Source organism: Microtus oregoni, unplaced genomic scaffold (assembly GCF_018167655.1).
Source record: "Microtus oregoni isolate MIOR12 unplaced genomic scaffold, Mior012 000004F_ref0000308, whole genome shotgun sequence".
NCBI classification, from domain to species: domain Eukaryota; kingdom Metazoa; phylum Chordata; class Mammalia; order Rodentia; family Cricetidae; genus Microtus; species Microtus oregoni.
Genome location: NW_024543063.1, coordinates 20,158,347 through 20,176,518, shown reverse-complemented (window position 1 = coordinate 20,176,518; position 18,172 = coordinate 20,158,347). Strand labels below are relative to the sequence as shown.

At 39.7% G+C, this 18,172-nt stretch overlaps 1 long non-coding RNA gene across 1 annotated transcript in view; it reads right to left on the bottom strand.

Annotated features, from left to right (window-relative positions):
* The window catches only part of LOC121447505, a 179,893-nt gene that overhangs the window by 155,994 nt on the left and 5,727 nt on the right, over window positions 1-18,172 (bottom strand). Inside the window, exon 2 of the long non-coding RNA XR_005974185.1 lies at window positions 6,871-7,028. This is a non-coding gene — a long non-coding RNA (uncharacterized LOC121447505). The remainder of the gene's footprint in view (window positions 1-6,870; window positions 7,029-18,172) is intronic.

Below are 18,172 nucleotides of genomic sequence, written 5' to 3'. Positions count from 1 at the left end.
AACTGAAACAGCAACAACAAAGAACAGAGAAGTCCCATATGTCCTATCATTCTCCACTAATCCTCCTCTGATGAAAATATCCTGTCCAACTATAGCACAGTGTCCAAAACAAGAAAATGATCCTCAGGTAATCCACAGAGAATATTCAGTTTTGGCCAGCATTGCGTGTCCTTGTGTGTGGGCAAACTCACGTACCTTTTCCATCTGTCTAAGGCACAAGACTCAGAACCATTTTCATCCCAAGATTCCCTAGTGCTGCCTCGATGGTCAGTCACAGCCACACCCGCACCCACACTCAATCCCTGGTAACCTTCAATCTGCTCTCTACCTCCATGATTTTGTCAAAAATTCCAGACAAACGGAGTCATATTGACTTCAACCCTCTGACATAAACATCTTTTTTTCACTCTACATTCTTCCTCTGGATCCTATCACATTGTTACATGTACCAGTAATTTTCTTCCCAAGGCTAAGGAAGAGGTCATGTTATGTATGGCTCCTAAGGGACCATGGTTGCTCCTTATTTGAGGCACTAATGAATAAAACTTTTATGTGTATTTTGTGTAGATGTTATTGTGTGAAGATACATTTTTATTTCTCTGAACCGAATGCCCAAGGGAGCAATGAAGAAATAATTTTTAAAGGCAGGACCTTCAGTCACTTCCCACATCCCCAAATCCTCCCTTCTCTACTCTCTGCCTCCAGCTTATCTTGGGCTTCAAAAACAGTGCCTTCGCTGGTATCTCTAATTTCTACCAGATGCAACTTCTAAACCATGGCCAAGCCGAGTGGGACAGCATTCTTCTCTGGTTCCTTAATTCTGTTTACTGAACATTTCCCGAACCTGCTGCCTGGAAACAAGGTGTTCCAAGAGCAGTGATTACATCATGAGGAGAACCTGTGGACACGAACAAGGGCTACTTGGTGGCTGCTAGCAGCCTCCGCTCTGATTCATGTTTCACAAGCTACTAAATAGTTGATCAAATTGGAGCCAGGGAAGGTGATCTTACAGGGACTCCTTGGAAACCCTGATATCTGAAATTTCTCCATGACAGGTGCCTAGAAGAAACACAGGACTTCTTTGCATCGTACTGCTACGTCTCTGGCAAATTATATTTATGAGAGAAGGGTACAAGGCCTGAGATGTGATTTAATTATTGAATGTTAATGAATTTCTTATGTATGAGTTGTCAGATTTATTTGTTGCTGAGAGACAGAAAAAAAAAACCCAAGGGAAATGTATCCGATAGGCTACAGAGGAAAAAAAATGTGTACTTCCTGCAGCAGACAATCCCTCTTTCCTTATACAAGACTCCCCTTCTCCTTCCTTGTTTGTTTTAATAATTGTTTCTGAACATATCACATTTAGATGCTGCATGCCCAGTAGGGCTCTTGGATAAGAATCTGAACTTTCCAGACTGAGGCATCTCAGTCCCAAACCCCAGATCATGCTGGGAGAAACACCAAGTCATTTCTTCCACAACGCTTACTGCTCACAAGCCTCATGATAAACACATGTGACTCATTGGAGTGAAAGACTTAGATTAAAATTCCCTTCCCTTCCTGCAGATTACTCGAAATTCAGCGTAATAAATCCAGATAAGGCACAGCAGCAACACAGGGCGGGAGGGCCCACAGCCTTGAGCCTAGCTACTGAGATGTTTTCCTGATAGGAAATGGAAACTGACCACTGAGATGGAAAGGGGTAGGCAGTTGAAGAGAGAAAAACGGAGCGGGTCGTGGGAGCACTTCAGGTGTAGGACACAGAGCACACTTGTCAGCAAAGTGGCTTCTTCAGCCACTGGAAAGGACACGAAGCAGCTGCTGCTCAGGGTGTGAGGAACACTGTGAGCGAAGGGTGAATAGGAAAAGGTCCCAAGGCTTGGTCTGTCAGGAGGGGCTGGGGACCCCTTCCGTGACTCTTAACTCTGAGCACTGATAATAATCAACATTGCTTTTCCAGGTTGGTTGCTTTAATTTATCTTTTTTTTTTCTGAAATAAATCCTTGGGGACTTTGGAAAAATAGAACATATTTTTACTGAGAAAAAATTCCAAACAAAACAAAATATTGTTAGATTATCAGTTAGGGTATAAAATGAAGAATTAAGGGTTGAAAACCATGATTCCTTAAACAAATGCTTTCAAGGAAAAGCACCTTGGGACTTTGCATTCATCCTAAACTCTCCACTCATGCCATATCCCATGTAGAGAACCATCCATGTACTCCACAGCATGTCTTATCTGACACCCTACCCCCACATCCCACAGCACTCTGAGCCAAACAGCGGTTTTCAGAACACCCAAGGCATTTGATGTGTTGCTATCTTTTTCATATGATAGGTCTGTCTTCATGGTAGGCTGAGGCCCTTGAGGAGGAGGAGGAAGTGTGTGTGTGTGTGTGTGTGTGTGTGAGAGAGAGAGAGAGAGAGAGAGAGAGAGAGAGAGAGAGAGAGAAAGAGAGAGAGAGACACAGTCTTTTGTCCTCTGAAACAAACTCCCCTTCCCCTCTCCTTGGCGCCCCTTTCCTCTCTCCTTTGTTCCCTTCCCTTTCTCCCTCTTCTTCTGTCTCCTGTCTTTGCTCCTTATCCATGTCCTCTGTCCCTCTTGGGCAAATAAATCTTTGTATTGAGAACTTGGCTTTTGGATATCTTGAATCAAGTTTGAGGTCCCCACATCCCATACTAGCAGGACAGTCTATGTGCTGTTCTAAATACTCACTACCAGTTCCTCTTACACTTTTGAAAAAAAGGGTCTCATTCCAAGCAAATCTGCTCCAAACTGAACTATGCTCCAGATGTCCAGACGTATTTAAGATCACATGAGGCATTTATTTTACATTTTAAGACCTACCCCCAAGTGTATCTTAAATAATCACTGAATTTCCTTAAACCAGTGCTTCTTAAATAGACATACTGGTAAGGATGAGATAGAATATGTGAAAACACATTCTTAGATGCTTTCCTTTCAGAATGTAGCTTCTTGGGTCTGAGGAGGATGAAGATATTCAGAAAGTTTTCTAATTCTCAGGTGTATTTCTTCATCATTAGCTAGTGGGGGGGGACATGGTCTCAGCCCCGCGTGTGTCAGGTATTGGTTTCTAGTTTATAATTATGCGAGGAATTAAAAATCTCTATCATGAGTTTAAGACCTTGAAGAGAAGAGAAAATTTAGTAATATTTCCCTCTTCTTTGTATTTAGGAAAATCTCTGTTGTAGTTGCAGGTGTTTCCACTTGCAGGAGGAATGACCTTGACTAGATGACATCATAGATGTAGGCATTTCGTGCATAACTGCTGGATAATCGAGATCAACCCCCAGTTGTCAAAATTTCCTCATCCAGAGACAGAAATAAGCAGCTGTCTGTAAACGTGCTTCAAATTGAGCATAATGTTTGTATTACTGCTATTACCTGAGATGCATTAAACGTCAAGCAAAGGATGTAAGAGCCCAGCGATAGGGCGATGGGATGTGAACTGTTGTCTTCCAGACAGGACACAGCCATTGCAATCGTGAAAACATGGTAGCTTCAGGGGCTTGCACTGGTCCTGCACAAGACTGGGCCCATCAACAGTCAGTCATAAGTGAGAAAAGCAGCCTACTTCTTCCTGTTGAATTATTGGCTAATAGATCCTGGGGGTGGGGAATGGGAGTCATTGTCTTCAGTTGCGAGCCACTGATGAGCTCATCAGCCTCCAACCAATAGCTCCACATCCAGAGCCATAAGAATGGTGTTGGTTAAACTCAGTGGCTCCCAAAACAAAATAAAAATGACAAAGGAATTTGCAGGAAGAGGGTTGGGAGAGAGAGAGAGAGAGAGAGAGAGAGAGAGAGAGAGAAGAGAGAATTGGATGAGATAATCCCAATATGTTTCATGAATAGATAAAATTGTCAAATCCTAAATTTTATTAACAAAACAAAGATGCTATATGCGCTAGAATGTGCTATATACGCTAGAATGCAAACACTGGGTATATTTTACAGAGTTCAGGGAAAAGCACAGGGATAATGAGAAAAGTCTCAGGGAGAGAGTAATGTCTGTGTTGATCTATGGGTCTTCTGAGTCTGTTCCCTCATTGAATAAAATGGGAACCCAAATTTTTATTGCTGTGCACCCTTGTGTAAATGAAACATGTTACCCTAGTGCATCATTGGCTCTTAACAAGTGCTAAAGTGACCGCTTCCTTTTTGGCAACTATTAAATAGTCAAAACACAAAAGCCATTCTAAAAAGAAACACAGAGGCTATGGCAGTGCCTCTCCCCATCTAACGAAGAATGACACAAACATCATTAATGTATCTTAACCTATTATTCCAAATACAAGCACAAATATCCCCTAGTACTGGCTCCTCCTTTCGGCCTTCATTAAGTCTGTTTTACTTCAGGGCAGGGTTGGCCTCTTCTGCTTTCTGTGCCATTTCTTATCCTGCATTCGATGCTCAGTTGAATGAGACTAACTGTATTTTGTTTAAATTAAATTGACATACTTGCAGAGGTCTCTATTTTGTAAGCCACACACAACCATGAATAAGGACCTAGCGCAGAAGTTAGAGTCCGGTGTCCCATCCCACCACCCGTCACAACCCACCCTCACCCCCACCTTTAATTGTCCTCTATGACAGGGGAAATCTGGAGTTTGAATCCCTCTTACAGGCCTAATCAGCAGCAGCTAATGAAGACTTAAAATGAAAACTTCCTGCTTTCCTCCTCTGGAATAGAGGTATCAGGTCATTTTTCTAGCTGATAACTAATTTATTAAGAAAAATAATGTAATGGAATTAAAATTCTTTCTTCGATGGAGCATAGCCTGGAAATCACTTAAGTCACAGCAATAAATCATCTTAAGGTTTTTATACCATGAAAAGAAAAATAAGACCTCTGAAATGGAAACACTCATTTCCTCTGGTAATGAAAAAAAGAAAGTCGGCTTCTAGTATAATAAGGAGGAGGGCTTATTAGATTTGGATGTTTGGAGTGGGTAAGGGATTTGGGGATATTGGGTCTCATAGGCTTTTCTTGTTGACTGTAGTTTTTACAGTGTGTTCAGATTTGTAAAATATTCTTTAGGAGAGGAATATATTTAATGTACATTTTCCCATGAGAACTGTGCTGATTGACTGTAATTGACTGTAGCAGAAATATGATACAGGATGACCTGAGACCAGAGCTCATCAGTCTGGAGCTTTAAATAGGTGCACACAGTCCAGCCTTTAAATTGCTGAAGAGGAAACTTGGTCTTTCACATAGAGCGGTGTACACTCTTAATTAGTTCCTGAAATCATACTTTGTAAATCCTGCATAAAAATCTAGCTTTGGGAACTGGGAAAAATGACTCAGCAGACAATGACACTTGCCACCAAGCCTGGCAAGCTACGTGTAACCCCAGGAACGCACATGGTGGCAGGAAAGAACCAAGTTTTGAAAGTTGTTCTATGACCTCCATAGTCTTGAAATGTCACTCGCCCAGCCATGCATAGAAACACAAACGCAATAACAAAAAATAAAATAAAATCCAGATTTATAGCCTTTGTTGAACAGAAGGGACACCATCCACACCACCATCTTAGACTGGAGGTGCATTTCAGGAGGGGCGGGTGGGGTCTCCCAGCTCCATCTTCATACCCATCCCCACTTTTCCTCTCTGCCCTGAAGACAATCCAAGTTGGGAGCATTGGCAAACTATCCTACGATTCATGGGACACAGAAGGAAAGGAAGCAAAATTATCTTGATGGCCCCATAATGCTGCACAGCAAGTCTCGGGAGCCCGGTGCAGAGAACAACGAGCATTTATTTTGTTCCGAGGTCTGAAAGTCAGCTGGATTTCTCCAGGATGACTTGACTCTACATCTCCCACTCTCCCCCTAGCCCTCACAGATCAACCCAGCAGGTTCTTCTCAGGGCGAGGGCCAGAAAATGAAAAGGGGTGAGGGCAAAACCCAACGCCCCTGAGGCCTGGGTTCCATCACTAACACACCATCTCAGCCAAGAGCACAAAGCAAATTCATAGCTGGACCAATCAAGGAGTCACGAAACAACTTTCCCTAGCGGGTGAGACTTTATGTTGTTGACAGATAGGTTAAATTATTATTAAATTGTTATTATTATAGATCAGTTGATCTTTTATGGGTATTTGAATACAAGACCTGATACATGCCAAACATGACTCAGACCAGTCCTGAGTTACCCTCATCATTGCGAGATATATGTTAAATTTGAATGACAATACCGAAATACAGTTTACTTCTTGGATAGAATATATTTTAAATTCTTAAAACAGCCTATTCCTTATTAACTCTCAGTCTAATAGCACTGTATATAATAATATGGAAATATGGCGGTAGACATTGTCATTAAGAGAAGTGAAGGTGTCCAATGAATCAGACAGTATAACTTGCTCTAGGCTGGAAACTATCAGTGGAATTCCATTTACTCACAAAATTATACTTTTCCTACTTCTAAGAGTAAATGGTTTTGAAAAGAAATGCACTATACTCAAACAGCTAATAAGCCATTAAATTTAAAATTAATCAATAACAGGGAAACAAATTTGAGCATATATCTAACTGCAGCATGTTCATCCGGAATTTTACCCATAACGATTATTGGGGGCTTCTTAGACCTTTACCACAGAAACTGCAGTCAAATAGACAGAAGTTCATATCATACAAGAGCAAGAGTCTCTCAGAGCCTGGCCATGTCTCCCTGCCGGCAGAACTACTTGGCCTGCTCTCCTTGTTAGCAGAATTGCATGGCCTGTCTGCAGAACCGCATGGCCTGCCCCCCCTGTCTGCAGAACTGCACGGCCTGCTCTCTGATTGCAGGTCTGCCTGGCCTCCCCCTTGCTTGCAGATCCTACTGAGATGTGGATTACCTGCAGATTCTGAAGATCCTTCCAGCTGTTTCCTGAGCCAACAGCCAACCTCAACACTCAGCTTCCGGTGTCTTTTCAGGACCTGCCCCCGGTTGGGTTAGCACTTCTCTGCATCGCTCACTCTTCTCCCAGTACTTTGCAGAGGCCTCGCTGTTGTCCTGTATAGAAAAGAGAAGAAGCGCTCACATGGAAACCAGAAGCCCCAGTGCTCCAGCCCTTCAGAAACTCCAGTGCTCCCAAAGGCAACAGGGTGTGAAAGTTTCCAATCCTGGAGCTAGGGAAATGTTCGGTCTATAGCGAAGTAGGCACACTGCCTACCTACCACACAGCATGAAGACTGGAGTTAGGATGCCCAGAATCCAAATAATAGAAGTCAATACCATGGCTTGCGTCTGCAAACCTAGTGCAGAGTGCAGAATAACAAGCAGATCACCAGGGAATGCTGGCCAGTCAGCCTAGCCCATTTGTGAGCGCTGAATTCAGTGAGAGATTCTAGCTTAAAAGATAAGGGAGAGTGACAGAAGACACTCAACGCTGACCTTTGGCTTTTATATAATGTACACATATGTACATTATAGGTATCTGAACATAAACTTACACACACAAAGACATAAAAGGTCACAATATATATTCCAAATGAAACACGCAGACCGTGAGAAAAGACATACACATAAAAACACACATACACACACACACACACACACACACACACGGTTTCAAATCTGTTCACACTTTTAGACAGATCTCTCCTTGCATTGTTTTCTTGTAGGTTAAGAATTTATGGAGGAGAAAAATATAAATGGAAATATCTCTCTCCTATACTCCTTTTACATCTGGAGCACATTCGGGGAGGGGAGCAGCAGGGAGGGGAGCAGAGAAAAATGTAAAGCCTAATAAAAATCAATAAAAATGTAATAAAAAAATCCTACCATTAAACTAAAAAAAAAAAAGAATAAGATTTGTTGATAGCTTTGCTAGTTCAGCCCTTTCCGTGTAGCCACCACTTGGGCTACACCATCATGCTCCCTGCTGTGTGTTCTGTGAAAACTTCATGAGAGTCACGAATCTTCCTCAAGGGAAATAGAGTTAGCAGCACATAGAGAAGTCATCTAATAATGGGAAGCCAAGCAATCCCACATGCCCTGTGCAACTCCTTGTATCTACTTTCACCAGGGGGAATGAAAATCAGCATTGCAGATGACACACCTTCAGATGTACGTTCACGGATTTGCTATTGTTCAAGCCGCACAATTACCGTAGAAAAAAGTTAAGGCATTCCTTTCTATAGATATGAAATGGGAGGAAATTTGACACTGAACACCACAACGCCTTTTTTCAAGGTCAGAGCAAGTAACAGAGCTTCTTTTATGGTTTGGGATGAGAACAACATAAAAAGACTTTAGGAAATGGCAAAACCCCTGAGTCTTTCATTGACTAGTTTAACCTTGACTCCCTTAAGTCGTCCCTATGAATGCTATGAAGACACACAAGGAATAAATTTCATGTTATATTCCATGGCACATTGTAACGTTACTAGTCTGTTTCTCTGGGCTCATTGGTGAACATATTTTAAAGACTTTTGAGAAAGCAGAGAAACTGCTAAGCTGTATTTTTTTTCCACAAAAAAATTCTTTAGGACAAATGGACTGTTACTAAGTAACACAGACTCCAAGAGCAGGACAAATTTCCAGTGTCTTGGTTTCAGATAATTCCAGACGTCATGCCAAGAAATATAAAATCTAATGTCCTCATCTGTGAGAGGCACAGGTAGCATGAGAAGCTGAGAATGCGTGAGTGGCAGAGAGAGGGTCAGGAAATACACACGTGCGCGTGCACGCACACGTGCGCGCGCGCGCACACACACACACACACACACACACTCCGTGCTTCAGATTCCAGCTGTCTGCAGCTGTGAGGGTGAAGAGAGACAACTGAAACCCAAGTATCCTGGCAGATTTGCAGGACGGCGTTCACCACTGCCACCGCCTGTTCCCAATTTCTTTCCCATTAGAGAATTTTAAGGGCACTCCTGAGAAAAGTACCAAAGCACAAAATTTTCTGAGTTTGATTTTCTTTCCTTGTGTTTGGTCTCATTAAATGTCTGCTAGGAAATCTAACCAGAGCCTCCACATCTGCTACCGTTGTTTGGGGGAACTTTATAAACTTGCATACATTATAGGAAAATAGTAAGCAGGTTTGTTCATAAGAGCGAGAAATACTGTCATCCCATGTCCTTACCTAATCATTGTCTCTCAGTTATCAGCTGCTCAGTGATTGCTTCCAACAAATAACGAAGACTATGGGATGTTTTCCCCACGACACAAGTTATGCAACACAAGTTAAAGCTATAGTTTAAGAGAGAGCTTCTTAAACATAGATGTGTAACAGGTTGGTCACTAGAGTTCTGATACTGGGAGATACTGCGGACTTGGAGGTGGCAGGGCCTGAAGAGAGGTCTTATATCATTAAGAGACTTTGGGGTTTATATTTTCTATCTATCTATCTATCTATCTATCTATCTATCTATCTGTCTGTCTATCTATCTAACATCTATCTATTTAACTCTTTCTCTCGTTTCTCTTTCTGTCTTGAGATGCTAGCATTCACATCAAAATCCCCCATAACATATGACTCAGTAGAACTCCAAGAATATCAGGCTATCCACCATGGACTTTACTCTCTAGTTATAGTTCCCTAGAACTATAAGCCAAAACAAGGTTATCTTTAATTCATAAACAGCCTTGAACTGATATTTAGGTGTCAGGATGCAAGGCCACTATAACTAGAGAGTTCTACCTTGACAGCAGACTCTCCGTCCCTCTGGCACAGTCTCTATAAATGAGCAAAAACCATTAAGAGTTTGTGAGACAAGGAACAAGAAACTTAGGGTGGTTTTGAACCAATAATGATCAAGAAACCGATAAAAACCGATACCACTCAGCTAATACCCTTGATGGAACATGATCCTAAAAACCTCAGAGCTTAGAAACAACTCCTGCAGCCACAGACTTCAGATAAGGCCCCAGTGTTTAGCAATACCCTACTGAAGCGCTGTGAGAGGCCCTGAATCTGGGACACACAAGTAAGCTAAGGCTGGGTTATTGACACCCAAGTTTTGTGAAATAATAAATGTGTGTTATTTAAATCTAGTCTCTTTGAGAAATAATTTGTTATAAAATAATTTGTAACCACTATATCAACTGTCGACTTCCCTTCCCCTCAAACCATTCATTTCTCTTTTGCTAATACTTCTGACCATAAAAACAAAATTTATCTAATTAAATGATGTATAGAAAAATGGGGATATTAGCACAAGGTAAAAATAGCATAAACCCTTAAAATAGATATAGGCAATGATAATGACTTTCTATAAAATATCAAGCAAAAATAATGATTTTCTCTAAATGTACCTGAAGAGCTTATATCTCATCCTTTCAAAGATCCGTGATCCCCAGTTCAGGTCTAGTCTAATCCAAAGAGGAATAGAATTAACAGTGCATTATGGGGCTAAAGTACTCCAAATTGAAGTTTTCCAAGTCAAGTGTTCCTCAAGAGCTATGAGAAAGGCAGCCAACCCTTATTTAAAGGACTCACAAATGAATACCTTGGGCTGACAGTATCTCTACCGGAATTTAGTTTGTAGCTAAGAAGACACTTGCGTCAGACTTGGTCAACAGGCCCACCCCTTCCTAACAATGGGTTAAGATATTACCTGACCTAAAGAAAGGAATGCACAATACTATCTCAAGCTTTCTCCCACACAAACAGAGAAAAGGAAAAAGCATCTTACCTCATCACCCACTCCCATGCCCCGCCGGTGTCTACTGTTCCCTCGCATTGTCTATGGAGTGCGTTGTTTTGATAAAGACCCTACAAGCTGCATCAGAACAGAGTTATCCGCTAGGTATCAAAAAGAATTCTGTTTTCTTTTCTGCTAGTGAAGGAATCTGAGGCTCCTCCAGTGTGGTTTAAGTCTGGGTCTGGGTCATTGTTTAGACACCAAAAAGCATGATTCTGTAGAAAAAAGCCAAGAGGAGCCTTCTGCTTATGGTGCCATTTGACCATTCCAAAACAACATGACCAGGAGATTCCCATTCCCAATGTCTCTCTTTGAGGGAGGAAGCGCACTGACTGGACCCAGAGGGATGCTCTAGAAGCTTTCAGACTGTTGGGACTATGTTCTCCTAAAGTCACCTTGAGGAGGCTAAGGCAAAGAGGCCACTCCTGCCATCTCTATTGTTACAACTTTAAAGTCCTCGTTAGCCTGAACAGCCATTGGAGTCTCAAGGTGCCTGGTCCAGATCTTTTATAATTCTTATCATTTATAATCTTTATAATGTTCTTCTGGTGCCTGGGACTGATTGGGGAATAAAATGCATGGTTATTAAGGTCTTTCCCTCCATTGTTTCATTTCCATATCCACCTGGGTTTTCATCCTCTCTCAGGATGACCTTCCACCCCTTGACATACCTTGTAGGTTTAATGGTGCACCTGTTCAGACCTTTAATGAAGCTGGTGGTGTGATGCTTTCCCTCTTCACTAGGGATCCCTGATCATAATCCCATCCACGTTTGTCACCCAGAACCTGCACTTCCCACTTTGTCCACACGATAGACTGGATGGTTATGTAACCATCACCCACTTTCCTTTCCTTAGCAATTACCTGAGCTTTTTGCAGCTCTGTTGAAGCAATCAGTCAACACAACCACCATATTTAACCAGGCAAGGACAGGAGAAGGGATGAGTTCAGTTTCATGAACTCTCCTGGTACTTGCTGGGATTTTTCTAAAAACTTCTCATAATTTCTTTACATAGCACTAAGTCTCATGCACAGAAAGGTATGTAAACCTGAGGGAGACACCACCGTTAAAGATAGATTTCAATAGTTATTCTATTTTTTTTCTTCTCTATAGGTGCATTGAGTGAAAAGGGTCCATAAGGATACTGTGTAAGATAGAGAAGCATTATTTAATCCACAAAGATACTAAACCTACTTGAAGTAATAGAAAACCTTTGATAAAATTAACCCTCTGAGGAGTGGGTCACACAATTAGTTGTAGGAATGCTCCCTATCTTGATGAAAAGACAGATTTGTTGGACTGCTCAGGGAAGGCATTAAAGGAAAAGGTAGCTTGAGTTGCAATTGAAATAATAGTTAGAAGTAAGATAAGCAAAGGGGAAATTCCAAGCCATGGAAATAACTTTTATCTAAGCTATAAGCTATAGAAATAGAAAAAAAAAGTCAAGCATATAAAGATAATCCCTAGGCCTGTCAGATAATATATGAAGCTGCATTATGAGCTCCTGAGACAACTGCCCTGCTCTAGATAGTGGGAGGTATTTTCCCTTCAGGCCTCAGGGAACAAAGAAATGATTAGACTTTTAGGGTTGATCTCAAAGGAAACCCCAGTTCATGCTAGCAAGGAAGGAGGCTGGAATTGCCCTGCTATCAGGACAGGAAATACAACTTCATAGGCACCAAACAAAGCAAAATTTACTAGGGAAATTAAATTTAATATGTTGTTAAATTAGTTTTCTTTGAAGCTCGAAATAAGTTACTCAATTTGTCAATAATGGACATCTTTGAAATGTTGATTATTTTTCAAATCAATAAATATTGCATATCCTTCTAAATATTTACATCCTATTATACTTTTTTTAAATTTTTCATCTCAACAACTTAAAAATTTTTATTAAATTTACTATGAGTTCTTTAGTGTTTTATGCTATTTCAAAGGCCATTTTTTTTCTTCCTTTTTTGTGATTCATGTATAGATTTGTTTCAGATCTTTCTAACTTCTGGTGTTAATTATTGGTAATTTAATACTTAGAACATTTTGTTCAATCTATCATTAGCCAATTAATTATATCCTATCAGCAATGACAGTTTCTATCCCTTCCATTACCATCCTTGTAGATTTCTTCTTTGATGTTATTTGCCACAAAGGATAACAAGTGATGGCTAAAGTAATTTTCAAATTTATTTAAATATACTTTTAATTGTTTAAATGAAGAAACTCATATTTTTTCTGGTTCACAAAACATTGTAAACACATAATATCTGCAATTTCATCAAGTAACGTTTATGCATCACTGAGTGGACTACATCTTTGTCTCCTTTACTCTGAGGCACAGTGTGAATTCATTTCAATTACTTTCCAACTCTGTAACCTTAGTATAAATACTGCTTGGATGTAGCTCTTTTATATCTGCCTCTGTTTTGATAGAAATTTAAAAATCTGTGCACATACATCAGAAGGATTATGATTTGATTTTTCTTTTGCTAAAATTTAAGGTGCACTATAAAGCCTGATAAAATGTGCTGGGGTGTATCACTTTTTGAGTTCTGTCAGTTGGCTACTGTGCAAACTGTCAAAATAAGCATCAAAGTACAACTATCTCTTATGTAAATTGACATTGTTTTTTTAAGTCTAGTAGTTATATTAAAAATTGCAACACTTCATTTGAGAATTGTCTCAAATGGGAATTGTATTATTGAAACATCTACTAATCTTTTGACTGATATACCCATTCTTTTGTTGCTAAATATTTGGGGTTCTTTACATATTCTACATATTGTTTCTCTGAAAGACTAAAGGTTAAGAAATATTTTTATCCCATTTTATTGACGGCTTGCTCTGTGAGTAGGTTTTTGTGCAGAACTTATTAATTTGACCTCGCTCCATAGGTCAATGCTTGTCAATATTTACTGACCTATTAGAGTCCTTGCCTGTAGCAAGTTCTTAGTGTTCTCTGGTGTTTCGAAATTGCATGTGTTCAATACACTTTGAATGGATTTTTGCACAGGGGAAGCAATGGGATTGGTTTCAGTAGTCTACATGCTGATATCTGACTTTCTTAGGACATTTGCTGAAGATGCTGTCTTTCTTTTTAATTTGTGTTCTTGGCATCTTTGTTTTGGCATCTTTGACATTCCATCTGTTGCTGCAGGATGTGCTGGTCTCCCGCATCAACCTATGTGACTCTTCAGTAAGTGTCATATTGAACTTATTATGACACATCAGAATTTAATTTGAGACCAGGTAATGTGATCCCTCCAGCATTGTTTCTTTCTCCTCAGGATTCTCTTGGCTTCTTTTGTTCCTCCATGTGAATTTTAGAATGTTTAGAAAACATTCTGTGATTAATGGAAAACTGAAAACAAAATTATAGTCTACAAAATGCAGTATACTGACTGTGTAGGGGGCAGAGTGGAAAGGTTTTTTTAAAAAAAAATGCTAAGAAAGAGAAGTCTTGGCATAATCAGAGGGCCAGATGAATAAAAGAAAATAAATGAAGAGAAGCAACAAGAAAATAGGAAGGTAGGGAAGAAGGAAAGGAGGGAGGGAGGAAAGAAAATGAAGGAAGGAATAAAGGAATGGAGACAAGGAAGAGAGGGATGGAAAGATAGAAGGAGGGAGAAAATACAAAAGAAATAGAATAATGAAAATTGCAAACATTGTCTCCCTGTTTCTGTGCAGGATGTGTAGGTGGTACCATGATCTAGGCGTTTCTCTGCTTGTTTTCTGGAACACTACAATTCACCTTTGACCTTATTCCCTTTAATGTTTCTGGCTTGATGGTAAAGCCTTTGTCAAGTAGTTGAGGACTCACAAAGCTGAGACACAGCCCTTTGCCTCTGGGTTCCCATTTCTTTCTTTAACAAGAATGTCACCCATCAAAACCAACCACCGCAGAAGCACAGGAACAGAAAGAGCAAGGAGCTCAGGTGATTCTACACCACTTCCAGCTCTGTCAGCCTTGGCAAGACTTTGCCCGCTAACACCCAAACACAGCTCTAGAGAAAACCCAGTCTCTATTCATCAGACTGTCTGAGATTGCCCAGAGTGTGAACCAGGATAATTCTCACTCAACAATAGAACTAAAACCTATTAAGTAGATTGATAGAGGAAGGTCATTGGTTAAGTAATAAAGAAACTGCTTGGCCTCATAGGTTAAAACATAGGTGGGAGAAGTAAACAGAACAGAATGCTGGGAGGAAGAGGAAGTGAGCTCAGATGCCACTGCCGCTGCTCCCCAGGGCAGACCCGCCATGAAGCTCCCACCCAGGATGGACGTAGGCTAGAATCTTCCCAGTAAGCGCACCTTGGAATGCTACACACATTATTAGAAATGGGCTAGTCCAGGTGCGAGAGTTAGCCGAGAAGAGGCTAGATATAATGGGCCAAGCAGTGTTTAAAAGAATATAATTTGTGTGTTGTTATTTCGGGTAAAGCTAGCCAGTGGCGGGAGCTGGGTGGTGGACTGCAGCCCTCAGCTCCCCACAATAGTAGATTCACACACTACCCACCAGGCTAGACCTGTATGGGTAAATGTCATCAAACTAATCTACAGTGAACGTTGAACTGAGTGAAAACAAGAGTAATTGCAAAATATTATGCCTTTATAGAATATTCCATTGAAAGCTATGCATGTGCTTTTAAGTAGCTCCTTTGTCATCTTTTCTTTGACGGAATACAAGCTTTGTGGCAGTATCAGAAAGGCCTGCTGTTAACATGAGCTTGTTGCTTTAGGAGTGAGATTAGGCTAATAGGCCTCTTTTAAAAACTACAAAAAATATTCTAATTTTATCAGGAATTTTAAGTCTATTTTCATAGTAACTCTCCTATTACGTTTACATTTTCTTTAAAAATAGGCTTTTTTTTAACTTCTTTATGTCCTTTTAGAAAAGATAAGAATAAAGGGAACAATATCCATGATTAGTCAGAACAGAGCACATTTCTGAGCCCACACAAGAGAAACTGCTAAAAGATAAAAGCGGTGAAAGCCCTAATCTAGTTGTATCAATAAACGCTAATGGCCCTGGGTGGAAGAACAAAAACTACTAGTCCTGCTGGAATCAACATCCCCAAGAACACTCCATCTGACATTTTGGGGATGGTGCCCTAGCCTTCCCTCCTCTGACACCTCCCCTTCCTTCCACAGACTAAGTCCTGTGCAGTGTGTGAAAGTCTATGTGCCTTTCTTTACCGCAGGCAGGCACAGGAAACGAGTTCATGAAAATACTGAGCACCCCAACACCACAGGTCAGGAAATGGGCTGCAACCACCGAAATGGGTTTTTTAGTTTAAGAAAAAAATAATCCTGAAAATGATTGATATAAAGCATCAATCAGACCTACCAAAAATACATTTGTCCCATCTGCCTTCTACCAATGAAGGAAGCCAAAGCTTCAAGGCTCTGCAAACCTTGTGGTATAAACTTTTTTTAAATTGGTTATTTAGCCATTAATCTGAAATGTTAGGAACATTCTGTTTCTTTCTGAGGCTACTAGGAGAAAATACATTATCTCAATATTTTGGAAAATGTCACTTGATGTTGCTAAATATGTTTGTTGTAACACTCTGAAAGCAAACTACTAATTATATGAGTTTCTGATTGGTTAGCCGCAGACACTATTGTGAACAAATTATACACATTCATGTTGACAAAGGATTTGTATTAAAATTATCTGCACTAGAAATTCAATTATAGGAACATTGTCACCACATTTTAAACTAACTAAAATTTTAAGTGTGTTTATTTCTCTGGATTGTTTGGTTTTTTTTTTTTAATCTTGTAAGAATTTGTATACTTAAATTGTTTAGGAAATTGGTAAAAAAAAGATCTTTGTAATTTGGTATATTAAATGTATTGATCTTTCTTGATTATTTTCTTTACAAGTATGTATTCAGTTATATAATCTATCTCTCCCCATCCCCCCCCCTCTGTGTGTGTGTGTGTGTGTGTGTGTGTGTGTGTGTGTGTGTGCTTGGTTGCATGTGTGGGGGCATATATGAGGAAGAGTGTACATAAAAATGTGTTCTCGTGTGTCTCATCAGTCTGCCCAAGACTGATGTCTGAAACCATCTTCAATAGTTTTTTCTGCTTTCTCATTGAGACAGTCTCTCGATGAAACCAAAGCTCATCTACGAACTATTCTGGCTAGCCAGCTTGTGCTGGGAATCCTGTCTCTTATTTCTTTCCAAGGCTGGAATTTCAGGTGCAGAACAACACTGCAGCCAGCATTTACAGGATCTGGAAATAGAAACTTTGGTCCAAATGCTCAGATGGTAAATGCCTTAGCCATTGAGTGCTCTCCTCAGTCAACTTACTGATTTAAAATAATATATCACAAATTTTCTATGAGGAAATTATAATCTTTATGCATTTGAGCATACTGCTTTTTCATATACAAAATCTAGGGTTTGTCTCAAAATTAAGATAAAATGATTATTAACAACTAAACAAACAAGTAAAGTTTAACTTACAAGTTTAAAACAACTCCTCAAAGACACCAGTGACTAGACAATACCAATGGAAACCCAGTATGAGCCAAGGAAGTAGAATGCCCCAGATTAAGAAAGAATTGTGTGATGATAACTGACTACTTAAAGATTTCTTTATGTAAAAAGGAACATATAAAATGTCAAAAATTGATAATAGGGCTGGGATGACTGGTTTGCTCCCTGAATGAGTCTATACTACTATTACACTGTAAGTGGGATAACTTTCCATTAAGGAAACAAGAAACATGATGAACAAACCCATTCAGCATCTATGATTAAAATACTAAATCTACCAAAGAAGCTACGATGAAAAAGTATTAGATCACAACCTGTGAGAAATGATATAGTCACATTGCTGCTGCATAGGGAAATAGTCTTACCTTTCAGAGGTAAGTTTTTATCGAGTTAGAGGTGAAAGTTCAAAATAAACACCTCAGGGATATGTATTAAAATATTTTTCATTTTCATACTTAAAACCTCACAATTTATGGTACTTGATATTCTAAGGCAAGTGTTTCTGGATTCTGGAAAGGCAAGAGCTATTCTTAGTAAAATATAAATTATTAGGAAATAATAGTTGTGAAAATTTTAAACATAGACCAACTACCACAGAAGAGATTTAAAACTGATAACATTTCTCCCATTTTAAAAGGGTACAAAAACCAGATGGCTCTGCAGCTGGATTCCATCCAACCTGCACAGAACAAATAACCCTGGTGTTTTTAAAATTGTTGTAGCCATGGAAAGAGACAGAAAGCTCTCCCACCCAATTTAGTAATGTCCCTGGCAACATGAAGGAATACCAATTCCAAAGAGGAAAGGGTAGGACAATCTCACTCATGTGCATAGAGGAAAATTTCTCAAGGAAATACTTTTAAAAAAAAACTGGATTCATTTTTATTTTATTTAATATAAAATACACAATTATATTACAATTAAGTTATATATCAAGGTATTTATCCTTAAGAATGATGAATATTGGGAGTAAGAAACTCATCAAGGAAGGAAAATAA